Source organism: Orbicella faveolata, unplaced genomic scaffold (genome assembly GCF_042242905.1).
Source record: "Orbicella faveolata isolate gen_17 unplaced genomic scaffold, um_ofav_v1 contig_34, whole genome shotgun sequence".
NCBI classification, from domain to species: domain Eukaryota; kingdom Metazoa; phylum Cnidaria; class Anthozoa; order Scleractinia; family Merulinidae; genus Orbicella; species Orbicella faveolata.
In genome coordinates, this window is record NW_028301563.1 from 32,816,790 (window position 1) to 32,831,842 (window position 15,053).

Genomic DNA, 15,053 nt, shown 5'->3' on the forward strand with positions numbered 1-15,053 from the left:
CGCGTTGTTTTGTGTTTGTGTTCGTTCTTATCTAGGCGAAAAGAAATCTTTTTTATCACTGTTATTGAGAATTGTCAAAGTCTAATTGCCTCTGCTATACCTGCCTTTAGGGAAATCATGGTAGTTGTATCTAATGGCCTCTGTGAAACCCGCCTTTAGGGAACTCGTACTAGTTGTATTTAAAGTTTGCAATGAAGTTTTGAACTTGTTTCGGTACAACATATGGAAAGAACTCTTCAGACGGTGATCAGAGTGATCACTGTGCCAACAATCGCTGAGATAGACCTCAATTCTATCTCACCGATCGTAGCGCGACGGTTGACAATGTAGTTTATCACCAAGTGTCCTTAACTTTTATAGCAAGTAAAAGTTTAAAACTTTCTTTTATTTTAAATTTTGCATCAAAACTTGCTTACGACTTAACAACGATTTCAAATTGACTCGTTTTGCTCTCGACGTCGTGTGTCAGAAATTTAAAGCCCTTAAGAAATGAAAGTGATGTTAACAACTACCACAAAAGACTTTTCTTGGAGTCATGACACTCAACTTTGGACACTGTCGCCTTCCACGGGAGGAAACCGCTCGTACGAGCTTACTTGCCGTCGATTTAAAAAAAACAAACAACAACAATAACAATAAAACGATCGACAGCAAGCGGGGTTATAGCACGAGCAATGACGAACAGAAGACAACGAAAATTCAGTAAAGAAAAGCAACCGGATCTTATTACAAAAGATCTTGGAGAAATATAAATAGCCTGCATGAACAGTTCGCCCGGGCAGGATGTCGTGAGAAGAACTGCCTTAGGTTACCGGGAAATGCTCGAAGATTCTCTTTGCCCATTTAATAACAGTTCAAAATTCAATTGAGACATAATAACCAAAACCCTTCTGGTTCGGTCTATGCTTTATCAAATCGCTGAACACGCGTTACAGCGAGCAAATGATTTCTCTAGTAAGTCGATCAATTGTCACTTTGTTATCGAGGTTTCAATCAAGTTAAAAATTACATGTGTTCGTAAGCTAAACAACTCCTTAAACTATGCAGTCCGCCGTCATAAAGTGCTTTCTTTTCTTTCCCTGAGCTTCGAAAATATGTGTTCTATTTCTGGCTTTTAAAATAAGTAATGTCTTCCAAAATGTTTCTCTACCACTTCACAAGAGACTGTTGTCTGCAACTGCGACTACTATTTTCATATTTTCTCAGAAAACTGTCCATAAATGGGTATTCTTAGGTCAAAGACTGTTCTGTCACAGCGTGTCTGTTATCCTTTGGGCTGCAATAATACTAAGAGGATTTCGGATCAATTTTGGAACGTTTCAATATCTTTTCAGGGTGTCAATCTCAAAGTGATTTTACTTAACCCGTAAAACAGTTGCTACAAAATTAGATCATACTATTAGATTATAATTTCCTAGTTTTCTTGCGTTAATTTTGACTTTTTGAACTAAATATTAGCTATATTTCACGGGTTAAATAAAATCACTCTAGCAAGAAAAATGTCAAAGAATTGAATTAAAATGCGTGACGATAAAAAATGCAGCAATGCAAGCTGATTAAGAAGGCGAGCGCTCATGGCACGGGTACAAAATTTAAAGAGCTTCTACAAAGAAAAAAATACGGCCTAACCTAGAGCATGGATTTCATCATTCATGAACTGACAAACTATAAAACTGCGAGAAAGAAGAAAATAGAAAACCATTCTTTTCTACCCCCTTAAACACTTCCCCAATACTATGTTAACTAGTCCACGTGAGTACCTAGTGCATCATCAAAATGCAACAAGCTAAGATAACCACAATTAAACACGGTGGAATTTCATCGGACACCAGCCCCAAAGTAGAGGCTTCCTGATTGTCTCAGATCCATGCAAACACTCAATCTTTAACCTTGCATAAGTTCTCTCGTCACAGCTCAATTATTTAGTGTCCCCACTGAAGGTCACCGCTTACAGAAAGCTCGCTCGCTTATATATTTAGTTAAATCCACGCAAACTAGAGTCAAAATGAAACAGAACACACATCAAATGAATAAACAAACTCATAAATGATCAAATTAGCCAAGAAATACATCAATCAATTGAAATCCATCTCCTAATGTGATGACCTGGTGTCTTCAAACAATAATTAAGAATAACCGAAGAACTTCAGAAGGTCTACGAACAGGAAGAACAACAAGCGAGTCTGATGACAGCAAAATAATGACGACTCTGACGAAAATAACCCTTTTCAGATGATTTTATCATCTATGGAAGAAAATGATAGAAGAGAACGCCTTCGCAACTTTCAAATCTCCAGTTACTTTACGAGTTTTCCTCTTTGAAAAGATAAGCTAGAATTCGACATAATTTCCTCTATAACGGGGTTGAAATTAAATTGGCATGAAGACAATTCAAAATAGAACTGAACTGAAAATTTGCTGCAAAGTGTAAATTGGAAAGGCGAAAATAAGAACGTTAATCGATCAGAATTGAAATGTGGAAAGTTTAAACTGGAAAATTTGATAAACTTAATTTTGGTTTCTTGTGAAATATACGCGGGCACCGCGGAGGACTGGGCAGAGGGGACATGATTAAAGAGGTGAACGCTCGTGGCACGCTTCCTTACGAGTACAAAATTTAAAGAGCTTCTACAAAGAAAGAAATACGGCCTAACCTAGAGCATGAATATAATTATTCATGAACTGACAAACTATAAAACTGCGAGAAATAAGAAAATAGAAAACCGTTCTTTTCTACTCCCCTTAAGCACTTCCCCAATACTACGTTAAGTAGTCCACGTGAGTACCTAGCACATCATTAAAATGCAACAAGCTAACGTAACCACAATTAAACACGGTGGAATTGCATCGGATACCAGCCCAAAAGTAGAGGCTTCGTGATTGATCCATACAAACACTGAATCTTTAACCTTGCATAAGCTCTATCGTCACAGCTCAATTGTTTAGTGGCCCCACTGAAGGTCACCGCTCACAGAAAGTTCGCTCGCTTATATATTAAGTTAAATCCACGCAATATCTGGCAGAGTCAAAACTAGATTACTTTGTATTTTTAGATTTTGTTTCCTTGTTTCTGTTTGCCTGTGTCTCGTTTCTTGTACCCGTACACAAACTCCTTCCGTCTCCCCATCTTCCATTATTCTTCCCATCTTACCCTAGAGCACTCAGCCCCCAGTAATGACAATATGTCACGAACATATAAACAGTCCTGCACCCTATAGACTAAACGCGATTTTACACAGGAAGCTACAACAAAATAAGCGTACAGGAAGGCAATGGGAAATTCCGCCATCAGCTTCGAGCCAAAGTAAAAGAAACAACTATGGTCAAAATGAATAGAACACACATTAACTGAACAAACTGGCAAATGATCAAATTAGCTAAGAAATACATCAATCAATTGAAATCCATCCCCTAATGTGATGACCTGGTGTCTTGAAAAAAATAATTAAGAACAACCGAAGAACTTAAGAAGGTCTAAGAACAGGAAGATCAACAAGCGAGTCTTATGACAGCAAAATAAATGACGACTCTGACGAAAATAACCCTTTTCAGATGATTTTATCATCTATTGAAGAAAATGATCGAAGAGAGCGCCTTCGTAACTTTCAAATCTCTAGTCACTTTACGAGTTTTCCTCTTTAAAAAGATAAGCTAGAATTCGACATAATTTCCTCTATAACTGGGTTAAAATTAGATTGGCATGAAAACAATTCAAAATAGAAATGAACTGAAAATTTGCTACAAAGCGTAAATTCGAAAAGCGAAAATAAAAACGTTAATCGATCAGAATTGAAGTGCGTAAAGTTTAAACCGGAAAATTTGATAAACATAAATTTTGGTTTCTTGTGAAGTATACGTGGGCACCGTGGATGACTGGGCAGAGGGGACATGGGGTAGAAAAAAAATGTATCTCTACCACGTCACAGGAGACTGCTGTATGCAACTGCGACTTCTATTTTATATTTTCCCAGAAAACTGTCCTTAATTAAATGGGCATTCCTAGTTCAAAGACTGTTCTGTCACAACGTGTCTGTTATTCTCTCGGCCGTAATAATACTAAGTGGATTCAGGATCAATAAGGTGTCAATCTCAGAGTGATTTTACCTAACCCGTGAAATAGTTGCTGCACAATTAGATGCTATTGAATACCAATTTCATGGTTTTCTTTTATTAGTTATGACTTTTTTGACTTACTGCTACAGTAGATGTTGTTTCACGGGTTAAATAAAATCACCCTCCTGCGGAAAAATTTTACAGAATGATTAAAATGCGTTACCATAAAAACAAAAGGGAAAAAAGCAGATTAAAGAGGCGAGCGCTCATGGCACGCTTTCTTGCTGTTACAAAATTTAAAGAACTTCCACGTGCACAAAGAAACAAAAACCACCCGACACTTACAGAATGAATTTAATTATTCTTGAACTGAATAACTTTACAACAGCCGAGAAACAAGGAAATAGAAAACCGTTCTGTTAAACTCCCCTCGAACACTTCAGCAAAGCCTCTCCAGCCGCAAAAAAAAGACACCTGATTATGTTCAGTAGTCCACGCGAGTACATAGTGCATCACCAAAGTACAATAAGCTAAGATAACAACAACTAAACACAGTCGAATCCCACTGCATACCATAACCCGTAAGTAGACGCTTCGCGATTGTCTCAGATACATACAAACACTGAATCTTTAACCTTGCATAAGCTCTCTCGTCACAGCTCAATTGTTTATTAGTGACCCCACTGACGGTCACCAGTTACGGAAAGTTCGATTGCATATAAATAAAGTTAGTCCACATTTCTAGCAGAGTTGAAACTAGATTTTACAAAAAAGCTTTCAATGAATACAAAATACAAAATGCGTCAGAGGAAGGTAAAGGCAAATTCCGCCATTAGCTTCGATCTAAATTAAAAGAAAACGAGACTCGGCCAAAATGAAAAAAAAAAAAAAAAGAAAAACCTAAAACCTAAAATGAACAAACTGGCAAATCACCAAATTGGCTAAAAAAAAATACGTCAATCAATTGAGACCCATCTTCTAATGTAATGACCTGGCGTGTTCAAACAATAATTCAGAACAACCGAAGAACTTAAGAAGGTCTAAGAACAGGAAGAACAAAAGCGAGTCTTAACACAGCAAAATAAATGACGACTCTGACGAAAATATCTTGCGGCCCTTTTCAGATGATTTTATCATCTATACAAGAAAATGATGGAAGAGAACGCCTACGAAGCTTTCAAATCTCTTTACTTTATGAGTTTTCCTCTTTGAAAACATAAGCTGAAATCCGTCATAATCCCCTCTATAACGGGGTTGAAATACAATTTCCATGAAAACAATTCAAAATTGAAATGAACTGAAAAAGCATAAAATAGAAAAGCGAAAACCGAACATTAATCGATCAGAATTGAAATGTGTAAAGTTCAAACTGGAAAATTTGATTAAGTTAATTTTGGATTCTTGTGGAGGATACGGAGGCACTGCTGGGAACTGGGGAGAGGGGACATGGGGTGGGGTCGGTAGTTTTCATTCACAAAGCAACAGCGATAATGATCAGTACAGTGTTATTTAAAACAATTCTTGTATTGTAAATTGATGGAAATAAACTACGCTCCTCGGATAGGAGAAGTATCGTCAATTTCTAAGGAATCCGTCATATTTTTTTACACTGGTCATTTTCCTTCTGCCTGTCATCCTCAACCCATCACTTATATGCGTCATCCCCAAGATAACTCATTTTTGTGAACGTGCTGTTTAAAATTTGTTAATATCCTATAATTCGACATGTCCTAACAGGTACATTCCAGTCACGCATTGCCCTTGTGATGATTATAATGTGCATGAGAGTGAAATTCCCTTTCAGTCGAAGCAAGATGTCGTCTGAGCACCAATACGCTATGCACTTCTTTCTCATTTTTTTGTTGGTTTGCCTGGGCGCTCCAGCCACTGAAGGTACGGTATCTACTCTCAGTTGCATTCTCTGAATGTAAACCTTAATTCAACTTCTCACGGCAAGCTCAGGCGTTTTTATCCCTTGTTTATCGGAGAAGAAGCGAACTGAAAGATGGGGGAGGAGCGCACAGATCAAGGAAATTGAGAATTAAATCTCTTCCTCAAGCAATCAAAATGTCCATTCCTAGGATATCGGCTGCGCATTCAGTTAAAACTTTCTAAGTGCGATCATTTTAAAGAAAAAAATTTTACTTATTCCTTTACAGCACTCGGATTCAAGGCCGGAAAAGAAAACGTAACAACAAGCTCACCAGGGCTGTTCGGTTGTAACAAGATTTACTTCCAAACGCCATTTTACGGCGGACAGCAAGTAACGGTTCTCGCCTCAGTTGGCCATACCGTGAAGAGCCAAACCCCTCGGAACGGCGCTGCAGTCTGGGTAGAAGATGTTAAAGCGAGTGAATTTACAATCTGTGTTCTCGAATATGCTAACGGTTCAAATAAGTCCATTGAGGTAAACTATCTTGCATTTGAAACGAAACCCCATGGATCTCAAACTGGCACCACATCCTTAAACTCTTGGACAACTGGAACGGAATGCAAGAGGATCGATTTCCAGCAGGTTAGAATCTGTTTTGTTAAGTGATATAGAAAGTAAAGAGATATATAAAAATTTCATGAAAAAGGGAGCCTCGATTGCGGATATGTGGACGTAAGAAAGAAAAATACAAAATACAAAATATTAATATCGTCAGTTACCCCTAAAAAATGATGATTGCAGTATACCAGTTAATCTAATCAGTATGACAAAAGATGAAGAAATAGTGTGTAGAAATTGTAGATCAAAGAATTAAACCTGGCCATCCACTCAGAAATTCCTCAAAAATGCAAAAAAGACAAACAAAGAAATGCCAAAAAGTTGTCAAATATATGCAGAAACTGCCTAAAACGGTTTGCCAGTCTTTTTTGTGTGCAGAATTTGTCAAAAAGTTGCTAATATTTTTGAAAGGAATTAGGGCGAAAAGAGCTTTACTTTACGTAAAGAGGTTGTTTACAGCATCAAAAGCGCCAATCTTGGTTACCAAGGCGAGGTATTTAGCGTGAAATTACGACTCTAAAAACGGGTCCTAAAAACGAGAGTTTGCGTGATTATTCACTGGTGCGACAAAAAAAAAAAAATAACAAAAACAAAAGTGACCTTTTAATCATGTTGCAAAATCATTACGCAGTCTACGGAGCTAAAAACAAGCAAGTCTTTTTCAAAGCGAAAATGAAGTTTCTCCCTGCTTTGAACTGAAGTACAACTTTTTAGAGAGAAATAAGAAGCCGCTTACGATTCCGAGTACCAGAAAACGACAAAATCATAACGGCTTGGACACGAAAATGGCCGAAGTAAACGAAGGAAATCCGCGAGGCAAAGTTCAGCAGCCGAAGAAGCTCCAGTGCCAATTGTGACATATGTAGAAGACGAAATGGCAGCTTTCAAGGCGAACACTACCTCGCTAACAACAAAGAAAACCACAGCTACAGTACAGCATTCATTTTGAGTATGTAGGCCACCCCACAATGGTCACAATTAATGTTTCTGGTATCATGTTATCCTCACTCCAGTTAAGAGGCCAACATCAAAATATCTTGTATCAGATGGTTCCACTCGGGCGAAATACACTTGCAAAGTAGACGAACGACATCGCCCCATGGCCAACCGCGTCCTTGGATGGCAAATTCACAAACTCAAGCGGCTGTAAAACAGTCGTACTCAAAGCCTACGCGACGACTTTCATCCGCTTAAAATCTCGGAGCTGACAGGTCACGCTAACCCAGATTCAACTGCAAGTTACAGCCTCTGGAAAAACGACGAAGGATGTCAAACAAGCTGGCTGGGTTTGCATTTAGTGCTACTTCTTAACTGGAGCATCGTTTAACAACTCCCCAGTTAATATTTCTATCAACTTCCAATCTGGTACAACGGCAGTCCACGATCGGAAAGCTTTTCTGCTACGAGAAATACATTTCAACTTTTTATTCTTGACTTGATGTTATTTCGAAGAATTTGAACATTGAAAATTTGGCTGGTATTGAAATTTTAATTTGAGTGTAAAAATAGTTCTTACTTAAAACTGCCCGTTTGCTCAACGTTGTTGAATACCAGTGAATGCTTTCTGGTTACACTTCGCGATTTGTGCGATATCGGTTCCTCGCGTGAAATTTAACGTGGAAATCACGAGTCAGGTAATCAATCTTCTTTACTGAAACTTGTCAATCATCTGCCCTTTTCAAACGTGATTTGTGCAAACGCTGACCATTAAAATATAGCGTGATAGCTCAGCAGAAAGTATTGGAAACAAATAGCGTCAGGGGATAAATATCTAAATTCGGAATATTTCTCGATAACTGAAGAAACACACTAAAGAGCCTCTCTTGATGAGAAGTTGCCTCAAATAAAACAATTGTAATTCAAAAGTTGCCAAGCAATATAAGGCTAAGCCTAAACACAAAACTGTTTCAATGCAATCGAACAACATGATGTTACTATGTTGAAATTTGTTGAAATTAAGAAGCGCTTATCAATTGAGACTAACTACAAAGATTATTTTTTCTCATCAAACACAACTGTTCCTAATGCGAAAGATCAAAACTGATTAACAATAAGCTGATTAGTGGTTTTTGGACTTAGGCGTATTTTTCTCCTTTTGAATAATTAAAATATCATCGGCGGGCTCTCATTGTGAAAACTTTTACACTTTCTACGGCGTGTAACGGGTTGCGTGACTCACTTTTGAATATTAATTTGTTATTTGAGGCATTTTGTATTTTTACCATCCGAAACGTTCCGTCAGTTTTTCAAAAGATCTGTTGCAATCTCAAAATGTCTGTAAGTTGAAGACCATTTGAAGGCTCAAGCAAGCATTTACGTCATTTGCATATTCTATACTGTCCCATACTTACAGCATCACGTTACTTATTGCGTTACTCTTTTTGCCTTGTTTATCTACGTGATCTTTCCTCGCGTTTTCATTGGGCAGCGCACTCAGCTTATATTATGGTCTGTATTAGCGCAATGAGGTAGTTGGAATTTTCAATCGCTAGCGTTCTAAGAGCTTTCTTTTTCACCATAAAATGAATCTAAATTTATCTGTTACACTGGATTCGGTGGACAAGATTCGCTCAGCGATAAGCGAGTTGCGTGGCAGCCGTAAAGAAGGCAGAAATGGAAAAGAAAATGCGCGAAACCGAGGCCCAGTGGGCCCTCCTCTTAGAGCAAGAAGAGAAAAACAAGAGAGAGGAAGAAATGGCCTTCGCCCGAAAGAAACGCGAGGAAGAGGCGCGGATCGCGTGTTTTCCGTTGGAGCAAGATCGAGGCAGCCGTGGCACTGGCTAAAGCGAACGCGATGGATGAGGAACTCGCTCCCACTTTTGCCAACGAATTCCAGCAACCAGATTTGCCACTCATGGATCCATCCCAGCGTGTGCGAGATTTCATCGAGGCACATATAGATGGAGAAAGCACTCGAGGGACTCATCCCAACATAAATTTCAAGGAGGAGCAAACCACCGCTGAGAAGTTAAATCCTTGAGCAGCACAGCATATTAAATCAATTTTCAAATAGGAACTCACCACCCCCAAGTAGTTAGATCCTAAAGCTACAGAGTTTACTCCATTGAAAATTGAAAGCACTCTTTCACCCATGCCTCTCAAACGCCTGAAATCTTATATTCAGTTTATGGCTAGACGGGACGACCGGCCTGAAAACTATCACACTTGGAAAGCGTCATTTGAAAACATGGTGAGAGATGTGAACAACACTGCAAGAGAAACATTAACCCTGTTAATCGAGAATACCACCGGCCAGAGAGTCAAAGAGACTTGTTCAGCTCCTGTGCAATGCCTATGTAGAGGATCCTGACAAGGGTTTAAAGGAGGCTTGGAAGAAATTAGGTGAGCGCTTCGGTTCGTATGCAGTCGTAGCTCAAATGCACATTAAGAAACTGACAATGTTCCCCAAGATCGAACCCGAGGATGATAAAGGCCTTCAGGAACTTGGAGATTTGCTGCTTGAACTGGAATGTGCAAAGAATGATGGAGGACTCAGTGGTCTGAAAGTACTTGATGAACCGGCTTTCCTAAAACCTTTACTCGTTAAACTTCCTGATGACCTTCCAGGAAGATGGCAACGTCACGCTTACCGATATAAAGTTCAGAAAGCCGCAGACTATCCTCCATCAGTTAAGTCAATTCGCTAAGTTCATCCAAGAGATATCACGGGAAGGAAACGACCCTTACCTGGCAATAGAGAACCCTGATGAGAAAAATCTTCACTCCCCAAGAATTCCCTTCAAGCCACCTGAACTTCCAAATTCAGGTGAGGGCTTCACAGTGCAAAACACGGAACTCTCTGAAAACACTCTCAGCGACCTTTTAATCATGTTGCAAAATCATTGCCGCAATCTACGGAGCTAAAAACAAGCACAAGTCTTTTTCAATGTGAAAATGAGGTTTCTCCCTGCTTTGAACTGAAGTACAACTTTTTAGAGAAATATAAGAAGCCGCTTACGATTCCTAGTACCAGAAAGAGACAAAATCATAACGGCTTGGACAAGAAAATGGCCTAAACAAGCAAAGGAAAGCCGCAAGGCAAAGTTCAGCAGCCGAAGAAGCTCCGATGCCAATTGTGACGTATATAGAAGACGAAATGCCAGCTTTGAAGGCGAACATTACCTCACCAGCTACAAAGAAAAGCACAGCTACAGTACAGCATTCATTTTGAGCATGTAGGCCATCCCATAAGGGTCACAATGTTCTAGTTAAGAAACCATCATCAAATATCTTGCATAATATGGTTTCTCTCGGCTGAAATACACTTGCAAAGTAGACGAAGGGCATCGCCTCAACCGTGTCGTTGAATGGCAAATTCACAAACGGTAGCGACCGTAAAACTGCAGTCATATTCAGTAAAGCGTACGCGACGGCTTTCTTCCGCTTAAAATCTCGGGGGTCAAGGTCTAGCTGACACAGATTCAATTTTAAGTTAGGTGACTGGTTTTGCATTTAGCGCTTCTGCGTACTCTAGAAGCGGCTCCGGCTCCACGCAAGGTTTACGAGAAATTGCGACGTCAACAGTGGACCTGCTTTGCCACCAGCAGTCAACGCAACAATCACTTGTGATTTACAGCGAGAGCTCTCAGTTGACTGTGTACTGACTGGGCATCGTTTAACAACTCCCCAGTAAATATATCTATCAACTTGCAATATGTTACAACGGCAGTTCTTGGTAAGCTTTTCTGCTGCAAGAAATACATCTTGTTCAGTACTCGTTGTTCTTTCGAAGAACTTGAACTCTGAAAATTTAGCTGGTATTGAAATTTTAATTTCAGTGTAAAAATATTTCTTACTTAAAACTGTTTGCTCGACGTTGTTGAATATCAGTCAGTGCTTTCTCGCTTCGCTTTCTCGAATTCGCTTCACTTCGCGATTTGTGCGATATCGGTTTCTGGCGTGAAATTTAACGGGGAAATCACGAGTCAGGCAATCAATCTTCTTTACTGAAAATTGTGAATCATCTGTCCATTTAAAACGTGACTTGTGCAAATGTTAACCATCAAAATATAGCCTGATTGCTCAGCAGAAAGAATTCGAAACAAATAGCGTCAGGGGATAAATATCTGAATACGGAATATTTCTCAATAACTGAAGAAAAACACTAAAAAGCTACCTCTCTTGAAGAGAAGTTGCCTCAAGTAGGACAATTGCCTTGTAATTCAAATAAAATTGCCGAGGAACATAAGGCTAATCCTGAACAGAAAACTGCTCATGTCAATGCAATCGAAAAACATGAGTAGAATGTCAGTATGCTGAAAATTGTTGAAATTAAACAGCGTTTTTAATTTATCAATTTAGACTAACTACAAAGATTATTTTTCCTCATCAAACGCAAATATTCCTAATGCAAAAGATCAAAACCGATTAACAATAAGCCGATTAGTAGTTTTCGGATTTAAGCGTATTGTTCCCGTTTTGAATACTTAAAATATCCTCAGCGGACTCTGATTGTGAAAATATTTACACTTTCTGCGGCGTGTAACGTGTTACGTGACTCACTGTTAAAGATCTATTTGGTATTTGAGGTATTTTGTATTTTTACCATCCCAAACGTTCCGTCAGTTTTTCAAAAGATCTGTTGCAATCTCAAAATGTCTGTAAGTTGAAGAACCTTAGAAGGCTCAAGCAAGTATTAACTCATTCTCCCATTATCGGTCATTTGCTTTCCCCTGATCTGTTCAATCGATCATTCACCCACTCACTCGCTTAATTCACTAATCATAACTTCTCTCATTATTTCATTTCAGCGGTTTTCGACTCCACCAACCATATTCGTAACTGCTAGTCACCAAGTTCCCAAGAGACCTCAAGATGCCATGGCCGTGTGGGTGGAGGAGTTGCGCGTGGACAATTTCAAAATTTGTCTCAGAGAAGCGAAGATTTTCGATGGACCCCATAAAGGCATAAAGATAGTGAGTAAATTTAAATTTCGTTTTCTGTCAGTTGTCATTCTAATCGACTAGGCTTTGCCAAAGATATGCACTTCATCAAAGTTGAATGAAAATCATGATGACCCCTGACTAAAGAGCAGTATTCTGAAATATTTACATGCGTTACAATGTTCCAAATATATCAGAGGTCAACTTCCCATGTGACGTGCCTGATTATCGTCCATTTTCAAGCTGTTCCAGATGAGTCTTTTTTGTACCGGTATTAAACATCAAACTCTGGCTTCCAAAAGAAAATAATAGAAAGAAAATATGTTTTTGGTAGCTATCATGATAAACTCTAAGCTACTTATAAGGGGTGGTGAATGGTAAATGCGAGACTTTGCGAGACGGCGAGACCAGCGCTTTTCTTTGCGAGCCCAAGACATTTTGACTATTTTGATTGCGAGACCGAGACTTTAAAGTGTTTTAAGAGCGAACGCGAGGGGCTCAGACTCTTAAAATTCGAGCCCCAGATTTAGTTGAGAGCTTTAAGAATGAGCGAGAATGAGCTTGTACAGAAGTCTTACAAAGGAGTCTGTTGTCGTAATTACTTGTGCCTTTAATTACACAGTTCCACAGGGGACAATAGATATTAAGAGTGGATGTCTCTAAAAATCAAAGAAAAATAAAAAAATCGCGGACATGGTCAAAAATTCGTTTCGTCCCATTTTTTGTCTACAGGTAGCTATAGGTACTAGCTAAAGTGAAATGAGGTTAGTTTGTGTAAATATTCATTTTGACGCGAATAAACCGTTATGAATTGCATGATCGAAAATGAGTGCGTGCGAGCTCGAAATTATGCAGTTTTCAGGCCGACCTTAGATGAACTAAAATGCGACAGCAGGAATTGTCTAGCTATAAATATATACAGTTGGCCTTACTTTACCAAGATATACTTATATTTTTTGTATTATGTCTTTCCTGATGAAACCACGGGTTAATTACCAGAGGACGTCTACGCCATTTTTAGTTCACGTCAAACCCGGCCTAATATATTGTGGCAAAAGTGCATGTGGTAGTGTCTCAAAATTTCCAGCAATACTATCACGAGGGCTTATAAGGTAGGTCTTCAAATTTATCGTTTCATTTTACTGGTATCTTCTACTGTTTCAATATACCAACCAACCAAACTTCGGTAAAATTGTAACTGGCGCCATATTGAAATGAACAAAATCAACATTGCAGTGACACAAGCAAACCATTGTTTGAGTCGCAGCCGCACTTAGCTTGTTATGTTTGCTTTGATATCAATAGTTCCTTACCTTAGAAATCTTTTATAGGCCCTTATTATGCCACTTGGAATATTCTTTCGAAATACTGTCCTCTGCAAGTTGGTGTAAAGGGGGCCGACCGGCGCACTCAATGAAGCCACTGAGCCGGTGATGAGTAAACTTTAAAAGTTACTTGTTTTCGTCATTTTCTATAGCGTGTCGCAGCCCAGTTTCGTTTAGTCTACTTTGATCCTAATTTTGGCTTTTTTTGACGTCCCACACACAGAAGATCCCATACAAGCACGACAGGCACCGCTAGCGATTTGCACAGGTTCCTGTCTACGTGTGGACTGCGTGACATGTGATAATCTGTCACGTAAACAGATCAACTAACAATACATTCTGCAACACGAATAAAAGCTAAACAAAAATATTGCCGTCATGAACAAAAAAGATACAACAAAGAAACAGACTTTACAAAATGTCACAAATTTAAAACGTACAGTGAAAACTTTATGGAACGAAAATAACGATTTAATTTTCCCACGGGATACAAATGTAACCAGTTAACGAAAGTAAACAAAAAGCAAAAGCGTAATGATCGTCGGTGAAAGCAATAAAGATAACGGTTGCTTTAACTCCAGCAGAAAAAAATGTCTTGTTCTTCCCTTGATATTGTTGGTGGCGTTTGTGGTGCAGAGGAACGCGCAAGGCATCCGTCCACTCAGACAGTATCACTGTCATCGTGCAGCAAGGATATCAGAAGCCACAAGCGTTTTTTACAGTTTTCAGGTGTTGAGACAGAAATAGAACTTATCTTAGCGAGAAGCGGGATTTTCGTGAAGCCCGTCAATTTTTCGGAAATGTCTGTTTGCCCGTTACATCGATCAAGCCTTGGAATCGGATGGAGAAGAGCTAGTAGATTATGTTCTGTGCCTCAGGATGTCTCCGGTCACAAAAAGGAATCTGAAAGAGTACCTGCAGCAGAAAGGGGAATTAGTTTGCAGCACTCAATACACATTTTTGAGCTTACGAAAAACCTCGTACCCGTCGGACCAGGTAAACGATTACAATGTTTATTCTCACTTTATGCAAGGATAAACACCCGTATAACTTCTCATTTCACGCAGGGTACTTGGCGGGAATCACAGACTTCATATCCTTACTTCAAATCACTTCACTGCCGCCTAAAATAACGCCAAGTTTAACAGCAAAATTATTTTCATGTCTCACGAGTTTTCAGGATTTTTGCAAATACTTTTACGTCGAAATCTTGTTCAAACACTGGCATCTACTCAGCATTTTCACCTTCTTCAAGACTTATTCAAAAGGGGAACACTCGAATTGAAATATTTTACAAATATT

The 15,053-nt window shown here is 39.0% G+C and overlaps 1 pseudogene across 1 annotated transcript in view; it reads left to right on the forward strand.

The window, feature by feature from the left end:
- The first annotated feature begins 5,861 nt into the window (after positions 1 to 5,861).
- Positions 5,862 to 15,053, forward strand: part of LOC149105835 (uncharacterized) — a 29,555-nt pseudogene continuing 20,363 nt past the window's right edge. Inside the window, exons 1-3 of the transcript XR_016201489.1 lie at positions 5,862 to 5,946; positions 6,213 to 6,568; positions 12,295 to 12,459. The product of XR_016201489.1 is annotated as an uncharacterized LOC149105835 (transcript). The remainder of the gene's footprint in view (positions 5,947 to 6,212; positions 6,569 to 12,294; positions 12,460 to 15,053) is intronic.